The sequence below is a fragment of the Narcine bancroftii genome, chromosome 6 (assembly GCF_036971445.1).
Source record: "Narcine bancroftii isolate sNarBan1 chromosome 6, sNarBan1.hap1, whole genome shotgun sequence".
Lineage (NCBI taxonomy): Eukaryota > Metazoa > Chordata > Chondrichthyes > Torpediniformes > Narcinidae > Narcine > Narcine bancroftii.
In genome coordinates this window covers 8,531,061-8,555,382 of record NC_091474.1, presented here as the reverse complement: position 1 = coordinate 8,555,382, position 24,322 = coordinate 8,531,061, and the positions used below count along the sequence as shown (strand labels likewise).

Sequence of the window (24,322 nt, the reverse complement as noted above, 5' to 3'; positions counted from 1 at the left end):
AATATATTTCGCAAATCCCTTAAATTTGTTCTGCTCAACCATCAACTGCTTCGTTCATGTATATGTATTTAATCGAATAAATTGAAGAGAACAAAATACGTGGTTGTTGACCTTATTTGTTGGCTTGACTTGCTTTGAAATGAATAATATTCTTCGATGAATGATATTTGCCTGTTATGATTCTCCATGTTATTGAATGGCTGGTCTCATTTTATCCTAACTTTTAAACTGGATTAGCTGGGGAAACGACCTGCTTTAATCAAAATCTCAAGAAAGAATGACTTCATATGGATTCATTGCATATATTTGTATTAATTGTGCTTTTGATATCAAGCAATTGACATTTATTGTGCTTAAGTGGACGTTTTGGCTATGAAATCTTTAGGAGAAAGTTGAATGCTGTATAATCGAGAACGTGACGCATCCTTATCACAGGTAGCTTGTTGGACGAAGGTCCTGGCAAAAGGCACACGTTTCCCTGTCTTTGGGGTAAAATCGCCTCTCGTGCCAAGTTATGAAGTGTTTTAACGTGAGTTTGGACAACAACCCATCAAAAAAAACACAAACGATGCTGATTTGTTGAGAAAGGGCAAGATCTCAAAAGGAACAGTATCTGTACATGCAATGCTTGGGCGATTTTACTATGACTGCAATGTTCACTTCTTAACTTGAATTGTACCTGAACTGTTAAATGCAATGTCGTCAATGTTTCTCGGGTTGAATCTTTTGACCACAAGACACTGGGCTGTATTTGTTCAGCATGCGAATTTGTATTTAGTTATATCTATTTCAATTTTAGTTTAAGCCAAATTAATTAAAGCTAAAACTCAATATTTATTTATTGTGTGCTATTTAATCCGGTGGTTGGAACAGGAGCATTGAGTTGGCAGAATTCAGGGAATTCCAGAAGTATTCTCGGATCTTGTTGCTCCAGATGTCCCTCTGTATCCGGGATACCTTGTTAATGTTGTAGAATTCAGAAACTGGGCTGTGTTCAGAAATATTAGTTGTAGGCAGTATTGAGCAGAGAAACGAAAGTTAGAGAAAACAGTGTCCATATTTTTTTTAACATCAATTGTAATATGATTTTATGGGTATTTTGTTTTAAGAAGAAAATGTTACCAATTTAACACAAACCCATGCAACTAATGTCTAACATTTTTGCTCCAAAGTGCGTCGATTGTACACATGCTGCAGGTTAGTGTAGAAATATTACCATTTTATGTACATATGATACAGAACTAATGGAATGTTTTTCTGTATGTAGGAGTAATTTGGTTTTATTGTACTGAGATACACTAACATTCAACATTTTTAACACAAACATCAAAGGATGTTTTGGCCTGCATACTAGATTCTCACAACACTTAAAAAGATAACTGATGGTGCATGAAATACTCCATATAAGTATCTCTGTGATGTCATAATTCCATTTAAGATGCTGGTGTTTACTATCCAGTCATGCTGAATTTTGTTTGTATGTGTGTTCTACTGCACAGTATAAAGTTCTGTTTATTCATGTAGGGTCAAAACTCTGACTTAGACCCAACCCAGAATCATCTGCTTCAGACTATGCCTATACTTAGCTGGTCTGGATGTCCAATCTTGCTGGCTTTGATTCCTGAAATGGCAACTGTGACAGTCCAAGTTGACACTGTAAGTAGGCCCCATCTCAAAAAAAAAGCCCTGGACTACCTTGGATCAGTTGGGCCGGAGGATATGCTTAATAGTATTTTATTTTTAATAATTGCTAAATGTTGCTGACATTCAAACATTTAACATAAATTAAGATCGAATCGCATTATTTAAAATGACATTTTAAAAAATTAAACCAAACTTAACTAAGACATCTGTAAATGTTTAAAACAATAGCATTAAGCAAATAACTATCAAACATAAATTAACTTTATCTTTTCCCTCCTACAACTTTCCTCTATAATTCCTTGAGTAACCTTAAAAGAGTTGATTCCCCAGCATATTACTGCTAGATTCCGGCAGCTGCACCAGCTGAATGCCTGAGGTTCTGTTTAGAACTGTTGGCCACAAGTAATGAATTTTACCAAGCAGAGTTTTAAAAAAAAATGAAATCTTGTCGTGATTATATAATTCTCGCACATTTCGTGATGTCAAAAATAATCGTAATATATATTATTGTAATTATCTCCAGGGGAAATGAAGGCTTCTTGGAAAATCTTGTACCATTAAAGAAAATACATTTGCATAATTTTTCAATGAACTGTTGAATTTTGAATTGCACCACAATTATTATAATTTGATGACTTTAATTTTGAAAGTTTATACATAAACATTGTATGCGGTGTAAATAGATACAAATTATGTATAATTTATTTCAAAATGGGAAAGATAAATGAGAATGTATGATTTTTTTCTGTTTTAGTCCTTTTGAAATGGAAGAATAAGATCTCAGTAAAACTATAGAAGTTGATATGCAGTGGAATTAGTTAAGGATGTAAAGCAACAAAACATTTAAGACATCAGCTTTCAAATTGTAGATGAGAGGAAACATTACCACTGATTAAATTTAATCATAAGACCCAATTGATATGGAACCTTTAAACACAATAGGGCAAGTTTTATATTCTGCTGCTCCATTAAAACAGTCAAATTAAAATGCAACTAATGTTCATACAGGGCTCATTCTTTCTCCATTGTCATTTCCCTTGGACCCTTCCATTTTTACAGTGAGACATTAATCTGTGGAAATTGAGGTCCTGACCTCTTGTAATTCCAATGACCTTGTAAACTGAGCATTGATCTGGATGTTCTATTCAATTAATGCAGCAAAAAATGCTGGAAGTATTTTGCAGATCTTCAGATGGGGAAACAATCAATTCTTCAGACTATGACCCTTCACCTGAAGAGTTCTGCCGATAGGTTATTGGGCTGAAACGTGAGGCCTGATAGCTCTTCTTCTGGTTGAACTGCTAGTCAAATTCACCCCACCCAAGACTTGAAGCTTATTTTTGTAACCCTGAGGATTAAATTGAACTCTGGACCTATATGGACATAGATGGCAAAGTGCGTGGTAACTGTCCCAAGGGCAGATCGCAAGGCCTTTTGGCCACTCACACATTAAATGGTCTTCATAAACTGATACTAAACATCGCATAGTTAAGAACTTGTAATAGGTTTAAATGAAATTTAAAAGAGATTAAAACAATTTCAGAAAAAGTTTACAGTTATAGGAATTTATTTAAAAAACTTAAGAATGAATAAAATTAAAGAAAAACCCTAATCTGTACTTAACTGTAAATAGAAAATGCAGGAACCATTCAGTGGGTCAAGCAACCTTATGTGGAAAGAGAAAAAGCTAACATTTCTGTGACCATTGGTCAGTTTTGGGAAGAGAAAACAAGTTGGGCTTCAGTTGCAAAGAATGTGGGACATCTTCAGTGCTTTCCCATAAAAGCATAGATGATGCAATTCCTATCTTGCACCTATTCCCTCCCCAACTTCCAGGGATCCAAACAGTCTTTCCAGGTGAAGCAATAATTCACTTGCACGTCCTTCAATCTACTTTACTACATTCAATGTTCACAGTGTGGTCTCCTTTACAATGGAGTAGCCAATTGCAAATTGGGTGATTGTAGATCTCTTACATTCAGACTGTGTAAGTCCCCCAGAGCTTCTGATCATCTGCCACTTCAATTCCCTATCCCACTCATACTTTATCTGTCTGTTGTGCCCTTGATAAAATCACATGGATCTCTGGCTAAAATTGAAGGTAGGTGCTATTGATCAGCATATGCATAACAGAGGAAAAAAATCTATTTGCTTTGAGCTGCTGAGCCTTTTAACCTGTTTTTAAAGGAATATTAAAATCTCTCTGCGTAAGAGGATTAGAGTGGGTGTGTTGCACAGGCCATTTCAATTAATCAGCTAATTTCCACAAACTGATGAGGATGAAATCAGACGGATGCACAGCAAGTGAGGCACATGTGGATGTAGAGGGATGCCTGCTGTTTCCTTAATACCCTACAACAGGAGCGCAATTTGAAATTGCCTGTTGCCTCCACAGATGCTGAATGATTTGCTGAATTCCTTTTGCCATTTGCTCCAAATTCCAGCATCAGCTGTCTCCTATATCTCCAGGGAAAAAAAAATACCGCTTGAAATCAAACCAAAAGACAAAGCACTGGCCAACTCTCCTGCTTGAAAGGAATAAGAAATGTACTGACCGGTTAAATTCAGAAGCAAAAATGGGAAAATAGTAAGGCCTGCCTAATCTTTTTAAAAAGTAAGTAAAGAGTTTTACTCTTGGGGGTGGGGGGGTCAAATCTGTTTTATTATTGTGTTGAGATTGAAAGGGTTAGATTTGATTTCCCCTTAAAAGTGGGCCTTGGATCACAACTGTTTTTGAGGCAGCCCGTTCACTAACTTCACACTGCCTACTCTTTTGCATGGTTGCTGTAATCAGCCAGTGCCAACGACGCTGCATCAGGTTTTGAGTGCCTCACATGAATTAAAGCCACTCCACAATCTTGAAAACCTGTTGATGGTGTCTAGTCCGATACAGGAAAAGATATAGTAATGACACAATAGAAATACCAGGCACCACAGGTTTTACACTACAGGTACCTGTAGGCTTTGAGAAGGAAGCAAATGTATCTGCAGGAAGAACTCTCTAATTGCTCAAAAAGCTGGATTTAGTGCAGCAAAAGATTCCAGATTCAAGATTCAATTTATTATCATGTAATAAAAACAATGTCATATTCCATGATATCGCTTCTGTCTGCTCTAAAACAGACAGATTCGCCATCAGCAGAAATTGCCTGAAGTACCTTTTGCAGTTAGAAAAAGAGAGTCTCCCCGGAGTCACTGAGTGTCCGTGGATTCGCCTCCAGCGTTCCTGCAGCCTCCGCAGACACAGAATCCATTCCAAACAGTTAGCAACCCGAGCTCCAGATCCGAACCCTTAATGGAATTAGGGACCCTTAGCGTCCTCAGCACCCACTCGCATCCTGGTTCTGATAACTGGTATCTCTTCAGCGAGTTTCGAGCCAGTCTCCAGCGGTTGTCCCTTGACCGCATTCTCCAGCAGCCCGCAGACTCCTCACGGTTTCCTCACCTCGGGTCACCAGCAGCCCGCCACCTGTGTGGTTCCTTCAGTGGCAGAACCCCTCACTGGTCCGCCACAGTCACTGTCCCATAGGTCGTCTCCTCTTCTTCTCCTTCTCAGACAGGGGGTGGGGAGTTGGTCGCCCCATTTTCTGGTGCTCTGCCCCAGTCCTCTGCTTCCCTGGAGTCTGCAACCCCTTGTGGCTGCTGCCGATCATAGGCACCGCCAACTTGGGTGCAGACCCTGTGGTCGCAGGATTTTAAATAAAACTACCCCTGGCTCCTGTAACGGGCCACTCAAAACCTGTACTAAGCTGATGGCAGTCAGGCTGGGTGTTTGGACCCCATGGGAGTCCTTTGTCCCCGCTTCCTGTTCTCCGTGGGTCCATGGCAGCACTTCCATTACAGCAGCACTGCCATTTTTGGTTGCTTAGTTAATAGCCTCAATCTATGGTCAAGATCCATGAATATATCTATAAATATCATATCCTACAACTGAACCACAAGCTTCAGATAATACTCCATCATACATCCATTCTTCAGCTCCAACGATCCCTTATCCATCAGAGTTCATGCCTAATGTTTGTAAGATTCACTGTGTACCCTGACAGTTAGAATGTCTGGAAGGCTTACATTTGAATGTCCTGCCATTCCTATCACTCAAGCACATGTTTCATGCTGGAGGAACTCAGCAGATCAGGCAACAGGCAACACTTTGGGTCAAAAGCCTTCCCGAAACGTTGACTATCTTTTGCCTTCCGTGGACACCGCCAGACCTGCTGACTTCTTCCAGTATTTTGTGCGTTGCTCCAGTTTGCCAGCATCTACAATCTGTTTTGTTTCCCATGTTCAGGCACAATCTTTGACACTTGCTGTACACATCTGTTGACCTGCAGACAAAGGAAGTGGTTGTCTCTTGAAAGAAAAGCAATGCTTTGCATGCCAGTTCAGGCCATTCATCTATCATTTTAATGTCCTTGCACAGTACAATGCAGAAAATGCTTTAGGTTAATAGAAGTCCAAATTTTGGTGCAATAGCTTGTTGACCAAAATTTGGATGAAAATTCGTAAACATGCACAAGGACTCAAAGAAGCACCAGCTCTCAGTAGAAGTTTGGTTAAACATGCAGGTCAGTTTAATTCTAGGAAACTGTAATTGCTCAATTGGAAACTGTAATTAACAAAACATGTGGATAGCAGTGAGTAATTTGGTCACTGACTGAAGCCAATACATTTCAAGACTATGAATTTTGTCCTTTTTAATCATCTATGTTTTGTATTGATAATTAGTATTTTCTACATTAATTGGCACTGCTTGTAAAGGCTTGATTGAAATGCAATAAAGCTAGGGGAGTTCTCGATGAGGGTTTGTGTTTTCTACTTTGGCTGTATGCTGTATATGAGCAGTCCTGACCAGAATTTGTTGTACCAGCATGCCTTATGGGTTAAGGGACTTAGATTAACATTTGGTATAAAAGCTGACACACTCACCACTGCCACCATTCACTGATGTGATTTGACCTGACCTTGAAGCTACATCTGGTTAATTGTCTCACTGCTTAACTGACTAGAAATGAGGAATATAGAAAACTGCTTTTGAACTGTGATGGTAAACCAATGCAAACTCCGCATGCTCTGTGTCGAGTGGCTCGTCAGACAATCATCTACGTGAAGGGGAAACTGCAAATACAATTTACTGCAGTAGACTATCTGGTCAACTGTACAGAAAAGAGAGACCTGTATGATGGAAGAGAACTCCATCCAATTACTTTATATTTGTTAGAGAGCAGAAGAGCCAACAAATGAGAATGAGGAAAGCAGTCACATTGATGGTTCGCTTGCACCTATGTGTGTTCTGTTCATGATCGCACATGAGTAGAATGACATTACGTTTACAGGAATTAAATTTCATACCCTTCCACCAATGTAAATTTGAGTTCTTTATTCTAACCTGATAAGTTCTGATATCTAATTATCAGTGCAATTTTAATGGTCTACATGTAAGCAACACAATGTGAGGTGGTAGTTAAATAACTTCCATATTTTAACGGGAAGGAAAGTTATGCGTAATAGGTTAGGCAATTTGGTGAAGGAAATTGGGTAAAAGTAAGTGTGAAATCACTTCACACTGTATGTTCCTGGAATCTTTGAGCTATCTGAGAAGTTGATGGACCTTGGTAATGCCATAAGCTTCCAAAGAATTCTGGGTCACATCTATAATCAAAAGCCCATTGTGGATTCTCACATTATTGCTACTTCCAGATATAAAAAAGTGGGGAAGAAAACAAAATTAACATCAATTCCATGGTTTTAGAACAGCATATGGTTTTTCATTGAGATATACAGTCTAAATTGTGATTTATTTTATGATTCCTCTTTTGTTTTTACCTCCATGTAGAATGTTAGATGACATTAACTTTTCACTTGAGGCACAAAAGCATGTACTTATTATTTTGTCTAAATGGATAATGTAAAGAAACCCCACAGGAATTTTACCTTAGCAGAATAAACAACACAGTTCTTCTCTCATAGAAAACCCATTAAAATACTTTCTCAGAGAAAAGTTGCATGATATTGAAATGACCCATTGTTGTTGACACCATTGTAGAGCTCGTCGAAAGAACCAAAGACTTGTTGATCCAAACCAAGGCTTTTATTAGCAAAAGACCGGAGCTCTTCACAGGTGGCCGACCAGTCCGGAATGATCCGACCTGGCTAGGGACACAACCCTTTAAGGCCCAAACAATAGGTGTGGCTTAGCTCTCAGCCAATCGCTGTAAGCACAGTCTAGGTACAGTAACTATATACACTATGTACATTGGTGATAGATCTGTACTATCACAACCATCCAAAGATCTGCTTGTCTTAAACTGACAATTAATAAAAAGTCTCTGACTATATAATTTAGGTTTTCTAAATAACTGTTCCAGAAATCTTTGTCCTGGTCTTCAATTCCTCATATGCCAAGGCTACAAATCTCAACATGTTCTTGAGCTATTACAATTCCTTATTTTTAGGTAAACATTTACTGTAACCACTTCTTATTGTAAGAATTATTTTACGAACAGTAAAAAAGTAGTATCTAACATCTATGGGGATTGGTAGATGCCAGTTAAATGCATTTTCCAGTTGCTTGAGATTGCCTGTTGCGTGATGGGCGAACTGGTGGTGAGGTACGCCAATTTTAAACCTATGATTTTTTTCTTATTTATTTTCTCTGGTTTTTGTTTTGCTGGTTGCTTGAGGCTGCTGGTCAATTGAATTCAGAATAATAGAGGTTTTACTCTGAATGTTTGATGTGACAATAAAGATAGAAAATGTTAGAACTGCAAGACAGGTCACAAAGTGTTGTAAAGGGAAGGAGTTGTGATATAGGTGGTGGCTCTTCCACAAAGCAAATTTGGTGGTCTCTAAGTGGCACCAGGCCCCACGCACATGCACACAAGTTTTAACATTGAATGTGAGACTTGCTCCAGCACGATTTGAAGGGGATCTGTGTGGGACCTTGGAGGTTGATATCTGGGACTACCTCCAGACATTTCTCCTTGCTTTTCTGTACTCATTCCTTGCTGTGGATTCCTTCATCTGCACATTGGATTGGATCCCCTGACACCTGCCCCACCCCACTCCCATCATCAGATCATAACCTGGACACTTTTACCCAACAGATGATCGAGAACCTCACAATCCTTGCTGAGGCTTTATCCAACCCCTGTCCTTTGGACATTTCACTGCATTACTGCTCCAGCAACCCAGTAGCCCTATAACTTTACAAATGTACTCACAAAGTGCACATGACCTGACCTTTTTCATTCTCAGAAAAAGGAGTGTTGGCTTTTATTGCTTCTGAGATAAAATGATATATTCATAGCCAGGCATCCCTAATTGTGTATTAAATGATGGGTGAATGGTTCTTTTAGTCAAATAATTATGATATGGAAATTCAGTCATGGTTAAGGTCCAAGTCTTTGGGAAATACTGAATCGATTCAGTCTGGCCCAAGATAAAGCCTCAATGGAAGGGGGTGTTCACACAGTTGAATGCAAGAACCAATGGTCTAGAATCACATAACAGTGTAGGAAATAATGTGATCAAGCTCAGTATCATGTTATGAGTTTTAATTAATGTGTTAAATATTGAGCCTAGAATTTTAAAAGCTAGACTTCAGCTGATGTAAGGAGAAATAAGCCCAAAACGTGAAGCAGTTAGGTTCATTTTACTACCCATTCTTCCAATTATTTTGTCACTGTAAACTCCTTGTTCTTCTAATCCAAGGGTCCATGTCCAAATATTTAAGGTTGTCATAATAGATTACTCTCCTGGTATAAACTATATCCCTTGAGTAAAACTGACCAAACAATAATCTTTTTAGAAATAATTTATAGCAATTAATTTCTTATTCATTCATTACTGAATGAAATAGAATTATTTGTTACCAGCAATGAACAGAAGAAACCAGTAGATTACAGAACATCATTAATTTGTCCTGAATTAATTAACGGGAGGAATTGATTATTTTCCTCAATGCTGTGAAAGTATTTAACCTTGTATGCCACCAATTTCTGTTTGTAACGGGGTTAATTTTCATTCAATGCATTGACATCTTTTAATTTTACTCTCTCACCAAATTTTGCCATACATCATGATGTTGTCTCAGGACTCCACGCCTGATTGAAATAAAAACAAAGTACTGGAAACACTCAGTTGTTCAGGGAGTATTTGTGGAAAGAGAAATGGAGATACATTTCAAGTCGGAGACCCCTTCATCATCATTCTAGTGGACGCAGATATAATGCAGCACCTCACAGTTGGTATCTTGGCTTCTGTTGCAATGCAGGCAGAAGCCACATTGCAATGGAAGTGACATGCACGTGCTCAAGACTGATCAAGTCCAGACAGCTGGCACAACAGTAGTTTAAAAGTGTATGGAGAGATTTGCAGCATGTTACAAAGTCAAAGCAGAGTTCGGCAGTGTCAAGGGCCATGCTGAGTGTGATGTATTTCTATTTGCATGCATTAGGTCTCATCCCTCTGTGCCTTTCCTATCCAAGGACCTGACTAAAGTCCAGAAATCACTTCTCTTAAAGATTATTGAAGTGTCCTCTCACGTTTCAAATCAGCCAGTTCACCAATGCCTTTGGCTGTCAGTCATCAACCCCAGACTACTGTATCACATCCCAACAAGGAGCAGTGTGCTGCCAGAGATGCCATTCTAGGCCAAAGTCAACATTCTTCCACCAATCCACATGCAACATTGGACAATACTACGTCAAGCTCAAAATGAGACAATAACTTTACGAGCACATGGAAGAATCAGTAGCTTATTTTTAATGTAAATTTGTTTGCTTTCTGTTATAAATTAGTTTGGAATCTTTATTTTCTGTTTGTTTTGCTTTAATACTGGGCCCATGCTCATATAGTGATCAGAGAAGAGGAAGTCAAGATGAGCTCTGTTGGTGAATGAAGTATTAGAGCTCTGTTCATTGCTGCTACAACCAGATAACTTGGGTGCACACATACAAGTTAGAAAGAGATAGGCTAGGCTGCCCTCTCCCTCCTCCACTGTTTACTGCAGTGTTTCCCAAAGGCTTAGATGTTCCGTGGAAGAAATGATAGGGAGTAATAACAATCGGCACAGGTGAACGGTAAAGGGGGGCCAAAGTCAGCTCCGCCCTGTTGCCATGATGACGTGTTCGATGGTTTCTGGAAGCTGGCGGAGGCACCTTGAATATTTGTGGTGTGCGAGGAGGGGGCTCCGAAATACTGGTGTCCAGCCTGCGGTAAGAGAACAACAGAAGGGGTGCACAGCTGGCGGTGTCTAATGTGGCAGGGGTGGCCTGGGCCGTGACGGGGAACAAGAGGGGGCAAGGTTAGCTCGGCCTGTGGTGGGGAGTGAGAGGTGCTGGGGGTAGCCCAGGCCCGTGGCGGGGGTTGTGGTGGGGGGTGGGGGTGGGGGGAGAGACCTGGGCCATGGTGGGGAGTGAGGGGCCGTGGGGGCAACTCGGAATATGGCAGGGAGCAAGGGGAAGCCCAAGCCTGTGGTGAGGCAAGGTCAGGGGGGCCTTACTAAAGCTCAGCCTTGGGCCCAGGTAGAAGTTAATCCGCTCCTGGTGAGTTTATTTACTTTCTTACTATCCTTGTCTATATGCCAGGTCTTTTAAACTGTAATTGACAATTGGAGTTCTGCAATTTCCAAGTGCTCCCCAAAAAGGTTCTGTACCCAAAAGGTTTGGGAAGCCCTGATTTAGTATGAAGCTGGTGGAAAATGATGAGTCTCATGATAATGCAGAGCACATTGAATCTTAACATCTGATCTGTTATGTCCTCCAGGATTCTGCCAGGTTTGTTCTGGTGATGGGAACATTTGAACATCCCTGTTATTGTTCTGCACTCTATAGTTTGTTAGGTAAAATGATGCCCTCTATTTTTACATGATGTCCACATAGGAACATGTTGTCTGAGATGTACATAGCAATTACCATCCAGGAGAACTTTTCAATACTTTCAAAAGTGTCTACTTTATAAAAATAATGTAACCTTGCCAATATTCCTCCTTGTCATCAGTGTAATTTGCTTTAATAATAAATCCTCTGGCAGATTAATTTAATTCATCCTCAAAAGAAATGAAATGGACTTTTGGTTGAGTGTGACATCGAGTAGTCATCTCCATCACAGCTCTGTACTTTCAGTATACTTTTCATATTTTGTGTTTTTATCCAAGTTGAAGTGGATAAGAACTTTGCAATAGAAAGTTAAAATAAATACATGGAGTGCGAAGCTCTTACGTATGGTAGACAAGAAGGGAAAAGGTGCAGACTGATGTAGGAAATGTTGGTCCACGATTTAACAATTCCAGTGGTCTCAGCATGACTTCTGCTCAGAAGCTGGAACAATGCAAGGCAAGTACAAATATGCAATTAAATGTGGAAAATCAGAGAGTGTGTCTGCAATGCACAAATATTACTCCAGTTTTAATTTGTTCCTTTCTGTAACTGTTGGTTTTAAGGTAATGACACGCTTATACAGTAAAACCTCGTTAGAACACAGTAGTTGGGGTCCAAGATTTCATGCCACGTTACAGCCGAGTCGCGGAACAGATGCATATGTCAGAGTGCCCACGGAAAATCAAACCCAGATATTACCAGCTTTCGAAGGATCCGCTCTCTATAACTAACAATTTCAATGAAAGAAAGGAAGAGCATTCTTTTAATATTGGGATTCTGAATTTTAATCAACTTATTTGCAAAGTTTGGGTCCACAGACACCTGCCCTATAAGGATTCTGCGGATTAATGAATCTCGTTCTAACGAGGTTTCAGTGGATATTGTACAACCTTGAACAGATTTTATTGTTCTTTTCACCCGTCTCCTTTACTCTCACCTACAATGCTGAGTTTTCCACTTCTGATGAAAGGCCATTGACCTGATGTCTTGTTGCTCTCTCCTTCAATGCTGTTGCATGTTCCAGCATTTTGTGCTTTTGTTTTGGATTTCCAGCAGTTGCAGTTTTCATTCTAGTAAATACAGGACGTGCTATACCTTAAGTGGAGGATCGAGCTCTATTGATAAAATGCCAGTCATTCAGAGATCTTTGCCACGTGCTGAGGCATCAGGCTTAATGCAAGTTCATTTATACCCTATTCTATGGATAGGGTCCTTTGGCATTAGGCATCTTTAGATACTGTTAACCCTTGGAGTAACATTGATATTCATGTAAATTTGAGGTTATTAGATACCATAATAACCATGTTCAGCACTTACAGGGATTCTGTACTTGAAGATGCTATACAATTGTACATGTATAGAAGCATTGTAATAAGATTATAATTGAAAATAACATAGCGAGGAAAGACACTTTAAAATGAAGGATGTTTTGGGCATTTTGCAAAATGCTGTGAGAATAATACACAAGAAATTCATAGCTAAAACAAATCATCATTTCTATGAACTATTTTTATTCTTGCTGAACATTCTCACAAGATTGGTTTTAAAATGTTTAAGTTTGTCCTCACTGAAGCACGTTCTGGTGAGAAATTTGGTATGTTATTTCAGTATAAATGTCTTCTGCTCCACTTATTGTACCAATATGAATCCTGAACTAAGGTTTTCAAGGAGCCCAGCATCAACTGCCACCCTGAAATATCACAGCAGCTATCTAGAAGATTCAAATTTAGCCTCAGGTCAAATGACCCGTCCATGGGCATTTATGTTACAAGGTCTAACTGCAACTACTAAGAGCTATTAAACCAATTTCCGTGACAGTTTCTAATGCTGTATTAATTTGAAAACAATCAAACATAGATTGTATTCTTTCATGGAATTATCTCCTCATTAGTACAATTAAATGTCAACATAATGATGGATGAGTTTCACTGTATTTTAATAGTGTGAAAAGGTATCATTTCCTACCGCTCTATTAATAGTCACATGATTACTCAAAATTAATGTCCCTTGCATCTAAAATCAGTAAAATATGGAGTTATTTACATTGCATTATGAATTCTATTTATCTTGCTTGTAATTTATATGTGGTCAAATTCTCCAATACCGTTTTACCTCCAGACGGCACTCCCTTTCTAACAACCCTTAATGTAGCTGTACATTAAGATGCATTCTTGGGATGTGAACATCCAGTATTTACAGCCAACTTTTAATTATACTGACTGAGAGGATAGACTGCACAATTGGCTTCATGCTCGTTTTAAGTTGGATTTATAGTAACAGTATTTTAATTTCATTCTTCACATTTCACTATAGATGTATCAGAGGGTCACTTTTCGCTTGATGCACCTGGCAATGGCCTCAAATCTTGCTCGTTAATGTCATCTTTTGTCAGAAGTGATACATTGAACAGCCAAAGATCAGCCCATCCCACTAGGTGATCAGTTATCTGGTGGACAATAATTCTCCAATCATTTCAGTAGGAAAACAAAATTAATCTATGATTTACTTTCCTGGATTCCTGTGCATAATTCTAACTGAACTTCACTGAAAAATAAACAACCCAGCAAGCTGTCTTTTATGCGATGTTATTTAAAAAAAACTTATTTAGACATTCAGCACAATGACAGGCCATTTCAGCCCATGAATCTGTGCCACCCAATTTATACCCCATTAACCTACACCCCTGGTACATTTTGAACGGTGGAAGAAAACCCATGTAGACATGGGGAGAATGTACAAACTCCTTACAGGCAGCAGAGGATTCAAACCCCAATCCCGATCACAGGCACTGTAAAGGCGTTTCACTAATCGCTACGCCAACCTTCCTGCCCTTCACTCTTTCCTTTCCATGGATGTGGCCTGACCTGCTTTTTCACCATTCCCCATCATGTTTTTATATCATGTTGTTGCAATTTTTAATCCTACTTTTATAAGTGTAGCCCAAAGGGCAGATCCCACCACCATTAACAACTCAGGCACATCGATTAAAAAAAAAACTTAATGTTGGTAATTGCTGGCATTAATCCATTTTGTCTCATCCAATCACATACGTTCTCTTTATTCACTAAAACTAATTTGTGTTTCTCTCTTTCCCAGTTCAAACAATGGGACACAGACATGAAATGATCACTATTTCTTCTTCCACAGATGCTGTCCGACCAGCTGATTATTTTTCCTGGCCACATCTTGTGTGTCTGTACCAGGATACTTTATTTAATTCAATTTAAAGGAGTCCCATGTCTCACAAGCACAGCCATTTCACCGTGAGTGTGGGTGATTAACCATCCAGCATCAGCATCATTTAAAACATCACAAATGACCCTGAGGACACAACTCCTGCCAAGAGGAAGAAAACTTGAGGGAGGATGGAAAAATGAGTAACCTGGATCCTAAAGTATCCAAGTGAAATGAGAAAATACTATAATACCTGTAATCCGTGATGGTAGCAAAAAGTAAATCACATAACACCATTTAATAACAGCCCAGGAACAGTTTAATATCTCGCTGAGGACAACTCATGACGATTGCATTGTGCCTGCATATGGAAAGATCTTTAGCTTTGGTGCACAGAAAAAAGTAAGAGCAGGTTTTTGTATGATCTTTTTAGATTCCAGATCAATGTAAGGATTAAAAAGAAAGAAACACCGAAGACTGTAGATGCTTAAATCAGGTGCAAAAAAACAAACTGCTGGACGAACTCAATGGGGTAAAGCAGCATCAGTGGGAGAGAAAAAAAAAGTCAAAATTTTGATGAAGATTTCTGACGCAAAACACTGACAATTCTTTTTCTCCTACTGATGCTGGTTGTCCCAGTGAGTTCTTCCAACAAAAACGTGTTTATTACTTAAAGAAAGTCACCCCTGTTTCTGAGATGTCTGTTTTTTAAAAATTGTGTTCTATTGGTGACAATGGACTCTTGGATACTGTGGCAGAAAAGTGGGGTGATAATTCACTGAAATTCATCTCTAATGAATGGCTTTCTATCAACCATTTTAATTAGATACTGGATCAACACAAACTTTCTCTTTCTATACTTCAACATCATGTGTAAAAATCATTGCATTCCAAAGAGATCTGTATTGATTGGTAAAGAAATCATAACAACATTTAAACAATCTTCCTGTGGTGAGAGCAAAATGCTGATAGAAGCTGTAATAAAGAATCAATAGCCCTTTTCACACATGTTGTTCCAGGAATTAATGGACAATTAGCTGAGAAAAGGTCAAGTGTGAAAACAAAATCGTCTGAATGCCAGCATGAAATGACGTCATCTCACGTCGTAGATAGACTGCCTCAACCCCTACTGCAATCCCCAGCGTCGGCAGATGTCACCATTGCAATCAGCAAGTGTGAAACTGAGAATTGTATTCAGACAGTCCTATCCCCAGGAATGGCTCCTTGTAAGTGTGAAAGTGTGCAGTGTCCCAGTTAAGCGTGGCCAAGTGTGAACAGCAAGAACACCATTCCTAAATGGCTCATTTACTGGGGCACAAGTGTAAAAGGGGCTAATGTTACACAAGTATAGATAATTTAATAGTTTCGTGAGCAAGTAATCAGAAATGACAGACAGCATATTTAATCTCTTGTCATTTGTTGTGATTACATTTTTTTTATAAATCAGAACCTTCCTGTTTACATCAGATAATCCTCTACTGCTTTTATAGAGAGGTGGGATGCTGTATGCTTTTTCTTAAATATATTTTAACCAATTAGCTAAAGATTGTTAAAATCAAGAATTCTGGAGCATGCAAATGGGACATAAATGAGATAACAATGTTCTGGGTTACATTAGCAGTTTACTCAAGATGCTGAAGACTTATACGCAGTGAATTCTACTCGGGGCAGTGGAATTTGCCAGAATTCTACTCGGGGCAGTGGAATTTACCAGAGGGAAAAAGCTGACAGACATTTTAAAAGCTCCGAGAAACATTCTTAAGGGCCATATTCTTTTCAAGGGAAGTTAAATAAGTAAATTCAGAGAATTCTCATCTGTGTAGACTAGATACCTGCATATTGATGGGGTGTTGCATTGAAAAGAGTCTAGCATTGAAGGCCCGTAGAGAAACAAAATCCCTCGGGATATTTAATGAGGTGAATGCTGTCGTATTCTGTTTAAGTGAATAAAGTGGCATTGGGTTCTCAGAAACCCAGCAAAATACTTTATCTAGAGCTTAGGAAAGGTCTTGGACTATGTTGATATTATCTGCTTGCTTTTGCATGCCTTCTATTGGTAGAAAGCTAAGTTTTATTTAATCTTTCCATCCCTATACTTATTTATACCACCACTTAAGTAACCAAATCATCTCCAAACATCTCTGTTTTGGAGATAAATCCGTTATTTCAGATGGCGGATTAGACAGGCAAGGAAAACTTGGAAAGGAAAAAATGGTGAAACACGAAACTCTGCAGACACAGAGATTGGAGTAAAAATACAAAAATGCTGGAGGAACTTAGCAGGACATGCAGTGTCAAGAGAAGGTAGAGATCTAGAACGAATGTTTCGGGCCTGAGCCCTTCTTTAAAAGAAGACTCAAACTCTAGGCAAATAGAATTGGACGTCAGGTTTGAACCAAGGACCTCTGATGTCATCTTCCAAAATTCTAAAGAAATAAAAAAACATTTCCCTTATGTTGCAACTGGGAAATATAACCTCACTGTTTCAGAAAACAGGGAGAGAGAAAATGGAAAACTGTAGCGCAATTAACCTAGCAGCAGGCTGTAGGCAAATGTCTGAAACTAATATCAAGAATGTGGCAGCAGGAAATTTTAAAAATAATAATCTGGAAAATTAAGAATCAGAATCAACATGGATTTATGTAAAGAAAGTAATTTTTAACAACTCTGTTGGATTTTTTTGAGATTGCAACTTAATAGAATGGGTAAGAGCAAACCAGTTGATGTGATATATTTGGTCTTTCAGAATTTCTTCCATAATACAAAGAAAGATTGAGTAGACTGGGTCTTTATTCATTGGAGCGTAGAAGGTTGATGGTGGATTTGATAGAGGTATTTAAAATTATGAGGGGGATAGACAGAGTAGATGCAAATAGGCTCTTTCCCTTGAGGGTAGGTGAGATTGGAACGAGGGGTCATAAGTTAAGGGTTGGGGGCAAAAGTTTAGAAGTAACATGAGAGGAAGCTTCTTCACTCAGAGAGCGGTGGCTGAGTGGAATGACCTTCCGGAAGAGGTGGTCGCAGCAGGGTCAATTTTGTAATTTTAGAGAAGGTTGGATAAGTGGATGGATGTGAGGGGGTTGGAGGGTTATGGGCAGGGAGCTAGTGGGACTAGTGGAGTTCACTTAAATCGGTGCAGACTAGAGGGGCTGAGGTGGCCTGTTTAGTGTAATTGTTATATGATTATATAATTTACCGTAAGGAAATTATGAAACAAAATTACAGTGCACAGTCTTGGGGAAGGCTGTGGATGAAAGATAAAACAGAGTGTAGCAATTATCAGCTGAAAACAAATTGAAGATTCCCAGTCATCATGAAGGGTTTCAGCCCAAAACATTAACCATTAACACTGCTTGACCCACTGAGTTCCTCCAGCAGATTATGTTTAGCTCCAGATTCCAACATCTGTAGTCTCCTTGTGTCTCCACTGGGAATAAACAGGTCATTGGGAGGCTGTGACTAGATGAGCGTCACAGGGATCGATGCTGGGGCCACAGTTGGTAGAAAAATTCTAAACTCAAGTTTTTAAATGGAAAGGGTTTGAAAGGTGTTTTGTATTTAACAGAAATTGGGTAGCCATGCACACAAATGATTGACAGCATGCAACTGGAAGGCAAACAATGCTAGGTTTACTTGAAAGACAATGAACCATTATAGGGCCCTGCTGAGATCACACTTGGGAGAATATGCAGAATTGATAAATATTGTACACTCATGATTACAAACAAAGATCTCTCTAGATTGATTCCTGGGATGGGAGGTTTATTTATCCAGCAAAGAAATTGTAGAAAAAAAAACTAATTAGTTGTAAATTTTCTACTCACTGCTGCAGGCACTGCATAGAACTCCAGTCAATAGTACCAATCTCCCTAGACTGCCGAGTTGAAGTGAATTAATACCACCCTCTGTCACGAGATCTCTATTGCCCAATCAGCTTCCTGCTGATCTGAGCTTTTCAAATCCAATTGCCTGAGTCACCTGACTCCAATTCCCATTTGCAACCTTCAGATAAAATCCCTGCTGAAGTCTGTTACAAAAGACTCAGTAGAGTGGGCTTGTATTTTCTTAAGAACAATGAGCAGTGATCTCATCAAAATTATTGCATTATTTACTAGGATGGATGCAGGATGATTTCCTTTCCCTGAACTGTTTAGAATCAAAAGGCACCAGCCATTTGGGGTTGACTCTAGCCAGAGAAAGGCTAATCTTGTGAATTTTTTAACTAAGAGGACTGAGTATATTCAAGGAGGAGATGGATACATATTCAGATATTAAGGGAATCTAGGGATATGCAACTAATGTAGAAAAATGGAACAGATTTTAAAAGATCAGCAATGATGATATTGAACACCAAACAAGTCAAAAAATTCCAAATTGCCAATTTCTAATTTTAGTGTGTTTTTATAAAGTCACAGTTCTACATCCCAGAAGCAGGTTCTTTGGCCCAACTTGTCCATGCCAACCAAGCCAGACCCTTTCCCTTGTATTCAGAATCAGATTTTATTGTCATGAAATTTGGGGTTTTGCAACAGCGTCGTAGAGCAAACATTCATATTATAAACCATCCTACAACATTGCTATAAATTAAAAAAAATAATAGTGCACAAAAAGTCAGGCAGTGTCTTTCGTTCATTGATTATTCAGGAATCTGATGGCAGTGGGGAAAAAAGTTGTCCTTGTGCCACTAAGCACTCGTCTTTAGGCTCCTGTATTTTATTCCCAATGGTAGCAGAGTGAAGAGGGCGAGGCCTGGGTGGTGGGGGTCTTTGAGGATAGAGGCTGCTTTTTTAAGATTCCGTCTCATGTAGATGTCCTTGATGGAATGAAGTCTGGTGCCTGTGATGTCGCAGGCCAAGTTAACAACTCTCTGGAGTTTACTCTTGTCCTGAGAGTTGGCACCTCCATACCAGGCAATGAAGCAACCATCCAGAATGCTCTCCACAGTACACCTGTAGAAGTTTATGAGACTCTTCAGTGACATACCGAATCTTCTCAGACACCACAAAGTATAGCCTTCTTTGTGTTTGCATCAACATGGAGGCTCCAGGACAGATCCTCAGAGATGTAGACACCCAAGAATTTGAAGCTCTTGATCCTCTCCATTACTGAGCCCTCGATGAGGACTGGGTCTTGTTCCCCTGACTTCCTTCTGAAGTCCACAGTCATCTCCTTCAATTCGTTGATGTTGAGCGCAAGGTTGTTGTCGTCATTACACTATTCAGCCCATATCCCTCTGAACCATTCCTGTGCATGTACCTAGCTTAATGTCTTTAACGTGAGAATTGAACCCACATCTACCTCTTTGTTTGGTAGCTCAGCACGTCAACAAGGTACCCCTTAGGTTCCTTTAAAAACTTTCCCCTCTCCTCTTAACTTTATTTCCTCTGATTTTAGATTCTCTTACACTGAAAAGGACTATGTCTGTTTATTTATACCTTATTACAGCAATCTATGGCAAAATTCAATAAACTATGTGCGTGAAACTGGAAACATTGCATGTTCTTCTATTAATAACATATTTTGCATGAGATTTAAATGTATAATGAGTTGCCATATATGAAAGTATTCTGCCAGTAAGGAGAAAAGGTCAGGAAAGTAGCAGTAATCACAGAGCAGATGGAAAGTGGGTGTTGTTTCTTGGATTGCACACATGCACAAATCTAAACATTTTATTTTTCAGAATTCCTAAATTTCAGGACAAAGAAAATATTTTGTGTTTGAATTCTCTGCTAATATCATTATCTCTTAAGGAATAGAATTGAAATAGCAAATGAGTTATTGCTTGGATATCACTTTTTTTAGACTTCATATAGAATTGTCATATTCAGACAAGAGGATGTATGACATACATTTGTTTGAGGCAATGAGGAAGATCGTAAATAACCTTAACAAAACAGCTAACCCACGCATGTGAAAATATGACACAAAGTTTTGCTCAATGTACACATCCCAAAATAATACCTTGCTCATATTCATTCATCCCTGGTGATGAGCAAGTAACTTTCCAGGACCAAAGATTCTGGGCTTATAACTATAATATGTATAACTCACTGGGTTTGTCTTTTTACAGGACAGAGAGCTGAGGCACAAGCGATTTGATTTCAAAGAGATCCAATACTGCTGCCAATCTAAACCAAATGAGTAGCTCTGCCAAATAAATACTGACCTTCAACGACTGAGATTTTAAGTCCAATTCTAATGCAGTAGATTGTGGGAAGACTTCGATCCAGTACAGTTTAATGGACTAAAAGTGTTCAATAACAATAGATGAAATTTAACCACCTTCACAATATTGCAAAACATTTGCTCAGTTTTACCTTCTCTTGGCTACTGTTGACCCCAACATCTGCCTGGGTGCTAATCGTCGGCAACAGTCGCTGAACGGTTCCTGGTTACAGACTTCGTGGCAGCCCTTCAGCAATAGTCAATGCATCTTTTTCAGATCACAGTGTCTGCTCCAAGTGTGCTATCACAGAAAGAAAGAGGGTTTTGTGTCTGCGTGATATGCCTCCCATGTTTGAATTGATGCGAACTGTGTGTAAAATGAAAGATCCACGTGGGTGTGTTAGGATGTGAGGGAAAATGTGATAGGTAATAGTTCTATCTTGTAGATTAATAGAGATTGCATGCTGAAGCTATTGTTGTAGTCTTGCCATTTGGGGAGATGATATTCATTCATGAATTCACTGACACCAATAGTAACCACAGATGTGAGATTAATGAATTTATTCTTGCAATGCATCCAGATTCTCAGATCCAGGCTCTCTCCTGTCATTGAATCACCCTCTCTCAATCCCAATCCATGACTAATTTAGGTGTCTGGAGGTCCTCTTCCCCCTTCCATTCACATCTCTAACCATAATATTGAGTGACATCCAGGAATCAAGATGCCTTTTCCTGTGACAGATTGACAGCCATTTTGTTGAACCCTCCTCCTGGTGCTTAATATGTTCCAGCCGTGATCTCAAGCAGTGAGTAGTCACGTTTTCAGCCAGTAGTGGTTTAATTCAGTCTGTGCCCATTACTGTTGAAATTACAAAGGCACTGAACAACGATATTGCATTGGTGGAATATAACAATTACAATAATGAGGTGATCTCACAATTTTGACTATCGGCTGCAGCATGTCAATTTGGAACTGATCTCCGACACATCATGATTCTGAGCACATTTTCCAATGTGATCGCATTTCTGGCCTAGTGTGTCCCCTCTGGCCTGATTTTTTTTTTGCTAATTCACTCAGCAAACTGCAAGGATATCTGCGATGACGTCTATCACCTGTTCTAGGCACAATGTATCTCCCCCTTATGGGTGTTATCTGAGTTCATTCAGAAGGAGCTACATTACAGTCTTAGAAAATGGGCTGATAATGGCATACCAGGGCCATTACTACACTGGATAAGCAGTACTAGGTTGATGAACTGCCTTGATCAGATTGTATGGGTTAAGGAATTACTTCTTCACCCATTTTCCAGCAATATCTACCATATCCCTCCTTGAATTTGTGACAGAGAATTGGAGGTTTCTGCTCAATGAGATGGAGAGGAGCAGCAAGTCCTTCATCTGTCAAACACTTAGACACCAGATTATGTGGCAGTCAGAGGAAAGGTCATGAGTGTGGCCTGCAAGGTTTTGGATGTGAAAGTCAGTGAATTCACCTTCAAATGCCACCATCTGCAGCAATTCTCAATATCCCATACATTGCTGGAAAAATAAATAACACTGAACAAAGAAAATTTTGCTTCCTGAACACCTTGGGCAGCTGATCATGAAAATCACCTTAAAATTTTTTATCATGCATTTTTTTTTAAAGCTATAATCTATTTTTGTAACTTCCTGTCATATTTTTAAAGTCAAATTCAAGCATACAATATCCTAGCAGGCAGGTTTGCTAGATCTGTTGGAGAGGGTTTAAACTAGTTTGGCAGGGGGGTGGAAATCAGACTGAAAGGACAGAGATTAGGGTAGAAGGACAAGCAGATTTGAAGGGAGAGAGGAACCAGATTGTTAAAATTAATGAAGGAGGGGGATTAGTAAAAGTAGATGGTGATCAAAGGAGTGAAAGTGGGGGACATTGCCTCATGTGTATATATTTCAATGCAAGGAGCACGGTAAGTAAGGTGGATGATCTTAGAGCATGGATTGACATACGAAAAAATGATATTGTGGTCATCAGTGAAACTTGGTTGCAGGAGGGGCATGGTTGGCAGCTAAATGTTCCAGGATTCCGTTGCTTTAGGCGTGATAGAACAGGGGGGAAATAAAAGGTGAAGGAGTCGCATTGCTTGTTAGAGAAAACATTACAGTGGTGCTATGACAGGATAGAATGGAGGGCTGGTGATCGAAGTAAAAACTCAGTGCTGGGAAAACTCAGCTGGTGCAACAGTGTACTTTGTGTGGCAAAGATAAAGACACACAAGAAACCTCAGGCTTGAGCCTTTCATTAAGGTACACTGAATCTAGATGAAGGGCTCAAGCCTGAAACTTTTCTTAAGTATCTTTATCTTTGCGACATAAAGCTGAGTTGCTCCAGCATTGTGTTTTTCCAGAAAATTCAACTTTAGAGATCTGAGTAAGATCCAATAGAAATCCAGAATAGGAAGGCAAATGGTGCAAGGGGGAGGCAGAAACCATTCAACCAAATCTGGGCAATTGCATTTGATTTCATCACACATTGGAGAAAATGGTTGCCCGATGACCCTTTGTTTACCCTTCATGACATGGGTTCTCAGCTCCTCAATATCTCACTTTTGGCAGACTGTCCTCTCCTTCTTCCCTTTTCCTTTGCAGTACTAATTAAATAACAACCAAAGTATCTAAAGGTCCTTCCTTCTCGTAAATGCTAAATCTTCTGTATCATTGAACTCCAATTGGGTCGAGCTGGTGTTAAATCTGCTTCGTGAGGGAATGACATTGCAATGAGTAATCTACATACCTCTGGCATGTGACAGGATCACACATGCTGGTGACCTTCCCAAAATAGTGAAGCTTGATTCACTCTGCAAGCAAATGCCAGCACAACAGGCACTCGATAGAAATTAACCTGGAACCAGAGTGTCCAGGTATCAGGCACAAATTAGCAAACTTTGGAGTTAATTTTGACTATGTATAAGCTTTTTATTCTCACCTGTATCTTCTTGGAATGGACTTTTAAAATAGAGAGTTTCATGGACCTAAATCCCGTTCTTGGTGAAAACAGAGATACTGAAGAGAGAAAAAAATGAGCATATTCAGCACAGTTCTCTGCTTTCTTTTTATTAGCCATCAAAGTACAGTAAATTATTTGGTTAACATCTTGTACTGGTGGCTACGAATCAAAATCAAGAACATCAGGAGAGCTCACATCTTCCTTGATTATCACCAGGGATTAAAAAAAAAATCAAAACATACTGGTTAACTGGGTGTAAATTGGGCACCATGGACCCGTGGGCCGAAATGGCCTGACACCATGGCGGATGTCTAAATTTAATTTTTTTTAAATGGCAGTTTGGACTGACCTTGTCCTTATAAAGAACAGTATAATAGAACTAGAGCTTCACCATGAAGGATGATCAAAATAAAATATACTTTTATTACCACACTTTCCATGCAGTACAGCAATTATAATAGAAATGTGATATGCAAAT

The 24,322-nt window shown here is 39.2% G+C and overlaps 1 long non-coding RNA gene across 2 annotated transcripts in view; it reads left to right on the top strand.

Annotated features, from left to right (window-relative positions):
* The first annotated feature begins 1,510 nt into the window (after nucleotides 1-1,510).
* The window catches only part of LOC138737416 (uncharacterized), a 65,618-nt gene continuing 42,806 nt past the window's right edge, over nucleotides 1,511-24,322 (top strand). Inside the window, exons 1-2 of one of the 2 annotated variants that reach the window (XR_011340895.1) lie at nucleotides 1,511-1,656; nucleotides 4,114-4,258. This is a non-coding gene — a long non-coding RNA (uncharacterized lncRNA). The remainder of the gene's footprint in view (nucleotides 1,657-4,113; nucleotides 4,259-24,322) is intronic. The other variant, XR_011340893.1, reaches the window with a different exon arrangement.